The 12,132-nt window shown below is 42.7% G+C and overlaps 1 long non-coding RNA gene across 3 annotated transcripts in view; it reads right to left on the reverse strand.

The window, feature by feature from the left end:
* LOC110142795 (uncharacterized) overlaps positions 1 to 12,132 on the reverse strand; it is a 99,772-nt gene that overhangs the window by 80,560 nt on the left and 7,080 nt on the right. For all 3 annotated transcript variants that reach the window (XR_011486035.1, XR_011486034.1, XR_011486037.1), the window contains exon 2: positions 8,720 to 8,906. This is a non-coding gene — a long non-coding RNA (uncharacterized lncRNA). The remainder of the gene's footprint in view (positions 1 to 8,719; positions 8,907 to 12,132) is intronic.

Raw genomic sequence — 12,132 nt, forward strand, 5'->3', positions numbered from 1 at the left:
GAAATGACACAAATTAGAAAGTTTTAACATGCCCTGATGAACTGTCACTATTTTAAGTGCAGAAATATCTGGACTCATGGCTTGTTTTTGTATCTTTGATTTATTATCATCCTGAGGAGATTAGACTACGGTGCTTGGAATTCTATTTGACCCTCCATACTTGAAATTATTCCCTTCTACTACCTAGCAACTAGAAAGTAGGCAAGCATTTAAGGGGAAAATATGCTCAAATATACAGTAAACTGAAAACACACAAGTAGGAGTGAGACACGACTGAGCGACTGAACAGCAACAGCCCTTTCTTTAATTGTCTTCCTGGGTCTTTGAAAAGCATTTATTTCAGCACAAAACTGCTCCTTGGATTAGAATTAGGACCCTTTGGGAAGGCTTATAAAAGCACTGACTTTTGGAAGGCTACTGGGTTTCCAGAGTGGTGAGTGAACGAGATGAGCAGTAGCCATAAAGTGTCAGGGTCTGAGGTCAGAGAAGCTCTGCCCACCCCTTATTTCGTGTGTGAGGAGGCTGAAGTCCCGGAGGCTGGTGGCCTTGCCCAGGCCACACCCGTCAGGGTCAGGCTGTCTCCAGGACGGCACCTCCTGACCTCAGCCGGTTGCTCCTTTGACCACCGCATGCACCCTGGAATTCACGAGCACCCAGCACCCCTCCGCTGGCTGGTAGTTACTGCACTCACAGTAAATGTGTACTGACTGAGGAGCCTAAGAGCCTCAATAATTTAAAATATCATTGTAAATTAGTTACAAACACTGAAATTTTCAGACAAGCTAGCCAACTGCAACAAGATCGTTTTGAACAAGAAGAGGGATGGTTGAATAATATAAACAGGGGGAAAGAATTCAACCATAGCTTTTAGTAACCAGCTAAAACGTCCCATAATGAGGGGCTGGGAACCATATCAGGAACACTAAAGCATCCTTGGCGATGATGGAGTAAAACACAGAATGAGATTCTTCTGCTTTCTGCAGCTATTCAAACAGCAGGTGAATGTTCAGAATGGTTCCTTTAGAGAAGACAGGGTGAAATTTTGACATCAAAAGGTCTTGAGATAACCACAGTAATGAGAATGACCACTGAGGGAAGACCATCCTTTTCTTACACTGAGTTAGAATATAGCTATTTTGATCATTTTTATTCAAAAAAATGGAAATTTTGCTTAATTTCCATTTATCCTATTCTAAGTCTACCAACCTTGCAAAGCAGAGGCATGATTGATCTTAAAATGTCAATCTCGCATCTAAGGAGAGGAAGAAAAGATTTATTTAAAGAATAAAATGTCATAGGGGTTCCCGGGAGAAAAGCTCCTGGGTTTGGATTTTCTTTGACAGCCAGGCTTCCAAAAGAGTAATTTCCCCCCTCTATACATTTTGTAGCAGATCCCCAGATGGCTATGAGTGAAGACCTCCAGACAGGCAAATACTTCCATGTTTTAAGGTACCATTTGGCAATTAATCTACCTGGGTGCTGACTTTCAAGTAAAGAGTTCTTGGAACTGAAAGAAAAACTCCTCAGGACTTCGGGGTGATGATAAAATTCTACGCCTGGACACTTTCATCCCAGTGAAAATGCATCCACCAGGCTGGGGTTGGCAATGAAGCGGCTGGCATTTAATGCTTTTGGTTTTGTCCTAGGGGCTCAGGGAGGTAAGTGAAACACACAATTTGGATAGTTCACCTGACTACATTTTAAACTATGAGTGGGTACAAAAAAATGTGAATGGATTCATCAGAGAGCCTGAAGAATTCTTAGCATCTATACACAGTCTTCATACTGAAGATTTAATATGCACATTAATCTATATTTCCAGCATCTACAATAGTGTCTGCCTAGCACAAAGTAGGCATTTGATGATTATTTGTGAAAATGTTTCAGTGTTAAAATTAGAGGAAATCTCCCACTGTTTATATGCAGACAGAAATTTATATTATTCATGAAAATGTATCATTATTTTATGACCTTTTCAGTTAAAAAAAAATGAGTTTAAAGACACCTCAGATTTTTCCTAAATTGGCCTCATGTTTCAGAAAGAATCTTCCTCAAATCACCCTGGATTAATGTTCTATTTCTAAAGATGTTTAGGTGGAAAACGGCTATGTATAAAGTCCAGTGACTGCCATATTGGCTTTCTTTGTGTGAGGATGAATAATTCCTCTTCTTCAGGTATTCTTTACTTTCCAGACGGTGGGCGAGATTAATGGTGCCTGCTGCCCTTGCTCTGAGCTAGCTGGAAAGACCCCAGCCATCCCGACAGTCTGGGAACCAGGTCCCTCTTCTTACCCTTGCAGTCATTACAGGGGACAAGAGGCCGCGAGGAGAGCCACGGTCACCGCCGAGCACCAGACCAGGAGAGAACCGCTCCAAAGGCGGGGTGTGCGACCCCATCTCACTCCTGGGGGCCGAGCAGGGAGTCAGTCTCTCAGGGACCAGCAGGCTACCAGCGCTGAAGAACCTGCTATGTCTTCCTAGTGGAGGGACAGGACAGAAGTGTGAACACAGCTGCAGCTGGCCGCAGGGACTGCTTCAGAGCACGGCCCCAGAGAAAGAAGGGAGGGGCTATAATGGCCCGAGCATGTCATTTCAACACAGTTTATATTTTTATATCCTAACCCTTATGGCAGAAAGTGAAGAAGAACTAAGGAGCCTCTTGATGATAGTGAAAGAGGAAAGTGAAAAAGTTGGCTTAAAGCTCAACATTCACAAAACCAAGATCATGGCATCTGGTTCCATCACTTCATGGGAAATAGATGGGGAGACAGTGGAAACAGTGGCTGACTTTATTTTATTTGGCTCCAAGATCACTGCAGATGGTGAGTGCAGCCATGAAATTAAGACACTTACTCCTTGGAAGGAAAGTTATAACCAACCTAAACAGTATATTAAAAAGCAGAGACATTACTTTGCCAACAAAGGTCTGTCTAGTCAAGGCTATGGTTTTTCCAGTGGTCATGTATGGATGTGAGAGCTAGACTATAAAGAAAGCTGAGCATGGAAGAATTGATGCTTTTGAACTGTGGTGTTGGAGAAGATTCTTGAGAGTCCCTTGGACTGCAAGGAGGTACAACCAGCCCATCCTAGAGGAGATCAGTCCTGGGTGTTCACTGGAAGGACTGATGCTGAAGCTGAAACTCCAATCCTTTGGCCACCTGATGCGAAGAACTGACTCATTTGAAAAGACCCTGATGCTGGGAAAGATTGAAGGTGAGAGGAGAAGGGGATGACAGAGGATGAGATGGTTGGATGGCATCACTGACTCAATGGACATGGGTTTGAGTGGACTCCGGGAGTTGGTGATGGACAGGGAGGCCTGGCGTGCTGCTGTCCATGGGGTCGCAGAGTCGGACACGACTGAGCGACTGAACTGACTGAACTGAACGTCCCAAAGGTGATGGACTAGAAACTGGGCCTTTGGAAGGTGCTTGAGTCATGAGGTCAGAGCCTTCAAGAACAGGATCTCCCCAAAGAAAGAGACCCCACAGAGCTCCACAGCCCCTCTGACACTCAGGGGCCCAGTGAGAAGCTTGCCTCCTGGAAGAGGGCCCTCACCCGACCATGCTGAGCTCAAATATGCACCCTCCAACTCTGTGAGTGATAGATTCTGCACTTTGTAAGCTACCTTGCCTATATTGTTATAGAAGCTTGAACTGACTAGGGCAAGACCAAATCAAGAATGTCACTATTGTTGCTTAGTTGCTCAGTCGTGTCTGACTTTTTGTGACCCTGTGGACTGTACCCCGCCAGTCTCCTCTGTCCATGGAATTCTCCAGGCCAGAATACTGCCAGAAGCCGTTCCCTTCTCCAGGGGATCTTCCCAGCCCAGGGGTTGAACCCAGGTCTCCACACTGCAGGCAGATTCTTTACCATCTGCGCCACCAGGGAAGCCAAACTAAGAATGTTTCTAGTAAATTTTCTAAAAAATAAATCCACCAGGAAGCTACCTAGTCCTGGTGTCCAGATAACATAAAGTTCGTTCATTTATTTATTCATTCAACAAATAGAGCATCTCAGACCAGTATGATGGATTGGCTTAGTAAATATCTCTGCTTCTCGGCAGATAATCAAGCAAGAAACTTACATGTGACTTTGGAGCATCCTTCTAAAGAAGTTCTATAGGTTACACAGTTACATGCTTATGGTCAAACATACCAAGTACAAAGGGAATATTATCACAATAAGATCACTCTTCAAAAATTATTTAAAAGGTCTGAAAAATTTTAAACTGAAGAGACAGTGACATGAAGTCAGGGTCTGAATGCTCTCACCCTGTTGAACCAGATCCAGCAGTACCAGAACTGCTCTATCTCAGCAAATTTCACCCTGAGGGGTAGCATAATATGTGAAACCAAAAATGCACAGGTATTTGGTTTCCCAGTGGCTGCAGGGTAATAGTCTAATTTATTTGGAATCTGCCAAGGAAATAGTTTACCCTCTCATTTATGTCTCAATTTGTGTTTTTGAATTTTTAATAAGTTTTATTGATTTTTCTTGACTGTTTTTCTATGACAGACTGAGGAAAGTAAATTAAGTGTTTTAGCATATTCTCTCTAAATGCCTTCCAGAAAATGCAATGGTACTGCTTTCCGTTTGAAGAGATCTTGGATTTTCTCCCCGCCTTGTGTCAGTGATAACATCATGGGAACAAAAGCGTTCCCACCCATTCCTGACTTGGTATCTACATGGCTGTGAGTGAAGACATGGGCTTTTTCCACAAACTGCTAGGGTCAGATTGCTGCAGACATGAATTAATAAATGCAGAACCAATGTACAGCTGTTACTGGGAACCAGAGAGTTAAATCCAGGATCCGAGGCAACACCTCGAAGCAGAAGTGGCAGGGATTTGTATTTGAGTCCTGGTGGGGTTCTGAGGTGTAAGAGGGAGGGTGAGATGGAGAGACACAGAAAGCCTCCTCACAGCACGCAGTGGTTTCTCCTTAGGAGAGCCTGGTGGCTCACTGTGCCTGTCAAGTAGGCTAATGTGCCTGTAAATTTCCTCTGACAGAAAACACATCACAGCAGCAGCAGCACCAGAAAACAACACAACCAAACTGTGGAAGACTGAAGGCCCAGCACTTTCCAGGGTGATCAGAATGTAACAGAGTTAAAAAAATACCAGGCACGGAAAATAAACAAAGAAAGGCTAGGAAGAAATGAGATCACTTTCTAAGAAAAACACATTTATCATTTATAGGCCAAAGGAAATGCTTCTTCCACAGCCATTTCTTTTTTAGATATATTTGGCAGTCTCGGTTCAAGGTCAAAAAATATCAGAGGGCAAAAGGAATATGACTCAAGATTTAAGATTTGTCGTTACTGGCTTTGTAATTGCATAGATATTAAATATGTAGAAATAATTGTACGCACATTATCTCCACATCTCCACACGTTGCTTTAATTTTTAATGTAATCTTTTATCCGCCTTTTCCTGAGCTGGCTGTGGGTCTGTGATTTGCATAGCTAGAATGATCTGATGCCATCAATTTAGTAATGAAGTTACTCATTGAACAGAAGGGGCTTCTAAAAGATTATACAAAGCTGCAGGAAAGAAGAGTGTGGAAATGAAATTTTATGTTTCAGGGAAATGGGAAGTTTATTTTACAGCACATTTTCCCATTATAAAGTTAATATGGCTACTTTAAAATAAATTTGGAAACCAGAGAAGAGAGGCAAAAAAATACCTATATTTTCATCATCCTACAGTGTTTTACATTCTGGTCTTTCTATACATAAGCATATATATTTTTAATATAGATGCAATCATGTTCTGTGCATGTGTGCATGCATGTGTACAATTCTGCACCTATATTTTTCTCTTGTCAATATGATTTTCATAACTATAACTTTTATGACTAGAATAATAACAATAAAGGGGTCCATAATTAGACTCACCCATCAAGTTTCTCATGGCTGGCAACAGCAGAGTAGTGCAGCGTCTGACACTGGGGCCGGGTGAATCAAACACCAGCTCCGCTACCTGACTTTGTGGATTTGGACAGGTTCGTAAGGACTGTACCTCAGTTCCCTCAGATATGAAAATGGGCATGATAACAGTGCCTCTGCTAGAGTGTTCTTGTGAGAGTTAAATGAGATAATCTGTGGGAAGCACTTAGCCTGCCTCTTTCACACAGTAAGTACTAAAACTAAGTGTTATTAAAGACAAAAAAGTCAAAAAACATTATGCTGGGGTTTAAAAAAGCTTAAGTTCTAGAAAACTGAGTTTCCTGAGACATTGTCAACACCCTAGAAATCTCCACGTGCCTTTTTCCAGTAACAATTCCCCACCTCCACCACTAATCAGATACAATGGTTAACACTTGCTTGCTTTGCCTCATACTTACACATCTAAGTATACTACCCTAAGGGTACAGCTTCATTTCGCCTGCATTAAGCTTGATGTGAGTGGAATCTCTCTCTCTCTACCTGCCCCCCCCCCTCCCCCCAATATCACTGTGTTTAAGAAGCACACAAGGGCTTTCCTGGTGCTCAGGTGGCTGAGACTCTGCGCTCCCAACGCAGAGGGCCGGGCTCCACCCCAGTCAGGCAACCCCACCCCACACGCCACAACTAAGAGCTTGCATGCTGCAGCTAAAGATCCGGCATGCCGCACATGAGATCTGGCATAGTCAAATAAATAAATAGTAAAAAAAAAAAAAAAAAAAAAAAATCTAAGGCTTGGTTAGGTTGTGATTAAAAAAAGCTTTGGACAGGGAGCCAGAGAACTTGGCTTCTGGTCTAGTCTCCGTGAGATCCTGGGCACATTTTTTTGCTTCTCTGGGGCCTCTATGTAAAAATGTTTGGATGTGCTAAGTGTCTTTGAAGATTTAGAGTACTAAACTGCTAAGCCCTTCCTCTTTGAGTATTGTGTTGGCATATGAGAAGTCGGAGCCAGGAAGAATCCAGAGAAAGGCCTGGGGCTTGCTGGAAATAAGCCTCCTCTTCTCAAAATTCAAGCCAATAACAGTGCCAGCAAACAAAGGGCTAGAGAAAAATGAAAGTGATGATCCCACATTGCAAATAATTTTCTCATTTCTGATATGTGTACATTTAGATATGTAATTGGCCTTAATGTGCACAGGGACTATTTTCCCAGGATAAATCATAGTCATTAAGAGCATGTTAGGAGTTTGGAGTTCAAATAAATAATCACATCATGTAAGCTTTCCTGGCCAGAGACAGTTTTGAACATTTTAACCCATTCTCCCTGTGGAAGTATTTCCATTTCCCCAAATGCTGCCTAGAGTAAGGACTGCAGGGTGGCTCACTCAGTATCCAGTCTACTGTCCTCTTATGGAGGCTCTCATAATGCAGAGACTGGAAGCTTAAAACACGTCCCAGACTTTTAGTACCAAGAGTTATGGATATGAATTAGGTCTGTCAGTTAAATATACTCATGCAAGATTTAGAAAACACAAGGGAAGTCGAGGTAAGACTCCTGACCACTTATGACTGTATTTCTCTTATAACTAGGCTAATGGAAACTTTCTTCTCGAGCAATGTTCCATAGTTCATTACTCAACCTCCCAGCCTCCTGGAAGATAAGAGGCAGTTTATGGCAGCTATGAGGGCAGTAGCTTTTTGACTCCACCTCCTATCACAGGGTGATGTTCTTGAATCCCATGTTCTGGTCATTCTCAGCAGTAATAGCTCCACTGACAGGTCAACTCTGTATGTGCTGGAATTATTCATTCTCACAGGCCTCGTCTGTTAACTCACTTCTTCAACCCTGACATGGATTTTTGTAAGCACCCTCTATTAAATACCTCCCTGCTTAAAACATTTAGAATTGTATCTGCTTGCACCAAACCCTGACTGATACACATCCTAGATATTAGTTTGGAAAGTCTATTCACTGTAATACAAGATGCAAAATACTATGACTCTATGCAATGCTATAGCAAATAGGGGAGGGGTTTTGAAATCAGAAAAAAAAAGCTATACCATTTAGTAGCTATCTATCCTAAAGCAAGTTATATAACTTTTTTTTGTGTCTAAGTTCCTATATATTCATATATATATATATATGCACACACACAGACACACACATATATAATACATATCAGTATACTAACCTTGTAGAGTCATGAGAATTAAATGAAGCTACAGAAGCAAAGTATCTATGACATTAGCTTAGTTCAGTTCAGTCGCTCAGCCACGTCCGACTCTTTGCGACCCCATGAACTGCAGCACGCCAGGCCTCCCTGTCCACCACCAGCTCCCAGAGCTTACTCAAACTCATGACCATAGAACCTAGCACCAAATTGTCGCTCACTTTGTAGAGTTCATTTCTTTCTTTCCCCATGTTGGATGTCCTTTAGTGATTGAGGTGATTATAAAATAATTTGGGGGGCAATTCCTTTTAAAGGGCTTTTTAAAAAACCTTGTAGGAACACGAAGATTTGGCACTGGTTCACAGAGGCAAGACAAATAGGTTTAAACTCAGCTCAAGAGCAGACTTCTATTATGAGTACTACTGATTCACCCCAACTGGTAGCTCAGGGCTCAGATAACTGGCTAATTATTTCAACAAATACTTGTCAAGCCTCAACATTCCTAGACTTCACCCATTAAGGTACAGTGGTAAATCAAAAGGTTCCTCAATTCCAGGAGCTTGCATACTACTGGGAGAGATGGACACAAAATAATATATAATTTCAAGCAATGAGAAGGACTATGAGAAACAGGTGTTCTTCCTTTCCCTTCCTTTCCTTACCTTCTCAGAAGTTTATTGTTACTTGACTCATCCCTTCTTTCCACTTCCTTCCATGGCAGGAAAGGCACAGGGAGGTGGAGTTATGCCAATAATGCTGAGACTCTTAGGTAGGTGAGTAGTTTCAGGACATGTGAAGAGACTGGAGCCTGCTACTGTCTCATGGATGCCAAGGGAAAACAGAATATGCCTGTAGGAGTGACAGAGGAGTGTGTCAAAGTAGTGTTAGCATGTTAACCCAAACCCCATGAGGTCTAAGGGGAGGGATCCAGCTGGGTGCTGCGTATACAGTGGTTTTCTGTCACAGCCAAGAAATATTGAATTGCTTTCACAGTGTTTGGTAAGCAATCCAGTTCTTTGTTTGGGAGATTGGTTGCTCAGCATTGCTCACTGCAAATCCAGCTCTGAGAACTGACCCCAGTGAAGGCTAGTTTGGGCTCCGCATCTTTGGTGTGTCCAGGGATGCTCAGGACCCTCAGCAGGTTGCTTTTTCAACAGGTAGAGGGAGTACAATAACTGAATCCTCCATCCTTTACAGTTCTGTGCAATCATTAACATTTTCTAAGGTTCTAGAACTTTGTACATGGGAGAGCAGAAGGAAAAGGGCGTCACTGGATAAGATGACTGGATGGCATCACTGATGCAATGGACATGAACTTGGGCAAGCTTTGGGAGACGGGGAGGGACAGGGAGGCCTGGGCACCCTGCAATCCATGGGGCTGCAAAGAGTCGGACATGACTGGGCAACTGAACAAAAACAAAGAACTTTGTTTCTACTCCCTTCCAACCTTTCTCCCCAAATATGATGTATCTAGGCAACTGAAGACCTCAGGCAGATTATAGAAGCAGTTGACAGAGTGAGAGAGATATTTTCCAGTTATTACCAAATGTAACCTCAGGCTTCTGTTTGGATATACAGCCTCTCATTTCCAGAAGCATGGTGTTAGACCTTCTTGAAACTTCACCCAGTATCTTTTCCTATTCAAGATGTCATTGAGTGCTCATTTTAACAAACCTCCACTGCAAACATGTATTTATATGGGTAGGGAAAATAGGAAAAGGGCAGAATATATGTTCACAGCCCCAAGCAACAGCCTTGATGACCACTGCACTTGAATCCTGGGAGAAAGGGTTGTTTGCGTGTCCTTCTCAGGGTCCACTTTCCTTCAGCATCAAGCCAGGGAGAGAAAATTGCAGACTTGCTCCACAAGAAACCAATGTCGTCCAATGATCTATGTGAACTCCACTCTCCACCTCCCACGGTGGTGATTTCAGATGTTCTCTACCCCATTCAGCTCTTGTGGATTCCATTTTCCCCTTTCCCAGAGAAATGGAAGGCATCTGGGGAATGCTCTCCTAACACGTCATGTGCTATCTCTTGAGTCCTGCAGCAAATGCTGAAAAATAGCTATTATTATCTCAATGTGATACATTAGAAAATTGTGTTTTGGAGAATTTATGTAACTTTCTCAAAGTGACAAAAGTGTCCTGGAGAAGGAATCAGAAGAAGCCTTTATGACATGGGGCCTTCCTCATGTAGGCTTCTGGAAACAGGAAGAGCTCAGTTGGTAGAGAATCTGCCTGCAGTGCAGGAGACCCGGGTTTGATCCCTGGGTCGGGAAGATCCCCTGGAGAAGGAAATGGCAACCCACTCCAGTATCCTCGCCTGGGAAATCCCATGGATGGAGGAGCCTGGTGGGCTGCAGTCCATGGGGTCACAAAAAGTTGGGCACAGCTGAGCGACTCACACACACACACGCATTTTTTATTTTTTGTTTTCCTATGAGGTTCCAGCCTCCTAAACCATAGAAATGTATGCACTATCGAGACTGTTTTCTTTCACTTTTTCTAGATACATTTTCTCATAGTATAAGGGCTAGATCTGTAGCTGCTATAATCCAAAGGGTTCATAAAACCTCTCTTATCTTCCCCAAAGCAAAAAATTATTTCCTGGGAAAGGACCCTAGGCTGGTTCTGGACATGCTGGGGAGACTGGAGGGTCATCTCTCTAGTTATTTAAATGTCAGCTAGGATGAGGCCCTGAGGCTGAAGACGTCTGGGCTAAGAAGGAGACCCTCTCAGGAAAGGGAGGGGGACAGCTAAGCCCTTTACCTTCATAAGCAGACAAAAATTACTTTTCCCTGTCCCTTGTCTACAGAGTATCTGGCCACTTATGTAAGAAAACCTCCACTGGCTTTCTTCACTGTGTCCTGGGGTAAGGCCCAGGGCAAGCTGGGAAAGGCTAGCATGAAGCTCCTCCTCACTGCGGGGTGATAAGGAGTCTGCCTCTGATCCAGAACACCTAGTGAGCTCGCTCAGGGTCACGTGAATAAAGACGGGTATGAAAACCCACCACCAGACAACTCAGAGGAGGGATAAGCACACACGCATTTCCAGACCCTGAGACAGGCAGCTATTAAAAAATACCTGGTCACAGCTGAAGAGATACAGAGATAGTGTTTGAGTTTCCTTACATGGAATGAGCAGGAATTTGCTGGTGGACAAGAAAGCTGAAGGACATTCTAAACAAAAAGAACTAAGACAAGGATTTGAGGCACACCTTTGTTCAAGTTTTTATAAAACTGACCCTCTCTTCAAGGTAGTGCTTAACTTCTATTTGTCACAAAACTGTCATATTAACTTTAATGGAATAAGACAGCTTACTGCCACCTTCCAGAAAATAGTTCTAATAACTATACAGGTTGACAATATTAGTAGTATGCATGGCACTTCTTGGAAATGTTAAATGTGTGGTATATACAGCCATACATAGTAGACTGGTCTGCCTGGCCCATTAGAGACAAGTTGTTCAACATAACTCGAGTGAAGATTGTATGTGAAAGTATGATAGGCGATAAGGCTGGATAGAAAGTCAGAGGTCAGACTCCTGGGCTTATGGCCAGAAAAAACCCCAAACACTAATTCCAAAAGAAACATGTACCTCAATGCTCATAGCAGCATTATTTACAACAGCCAAGGTATGGAAGCAACATAAGTGTCTATCAACAGATGAATGGATAAAGAAGATGTGCTACACACACACACACACACACACACACACACACACACACACAAAATGAATACTACTCAGCCATAAAAAAGAATGAAATTTTGCCATTTGCAGCAACATGGATGGATTTGGAGGGCATTATGCCAAGTGAAATAAGTCAGACAGAGAAAGACAAATACTGTATGACATCATTCATATGTGGAATCTAAACAATACAACATACTTGTGAGTAAAACAGAAAAGAGGACACAGATACAGAGAAGAAACTAATGGTTATCTGTGAGGGGGCAACAAAAGGGTGGGGGAGTGGGAGGTGCAAAGTATTGGGTGTAAGATGAACTCAAGGATGTATTGTACAACACCGAGAATACAAGCGGCATTTTGAAGTAACTGTAAATGGAAAGTA

The sequence above is a fragment of the Odocoileus virginianus genome, unplaced genomic scaffold (genome assembly GCF_023699985.2).
Source record: "Odocoileus virginianus isolate 20LAN1187 ecotype Illinois unplaced genomic scaffold, Ovbor_1.2 Unplaced_Scaffold_8, whole genome shotgun sequence".
NCBI lineage: Eukaryota > Metazoa > Chordata > Mammalia > Artiodactyla > Cervidae > Odocoileus > Odocoileus virginianus.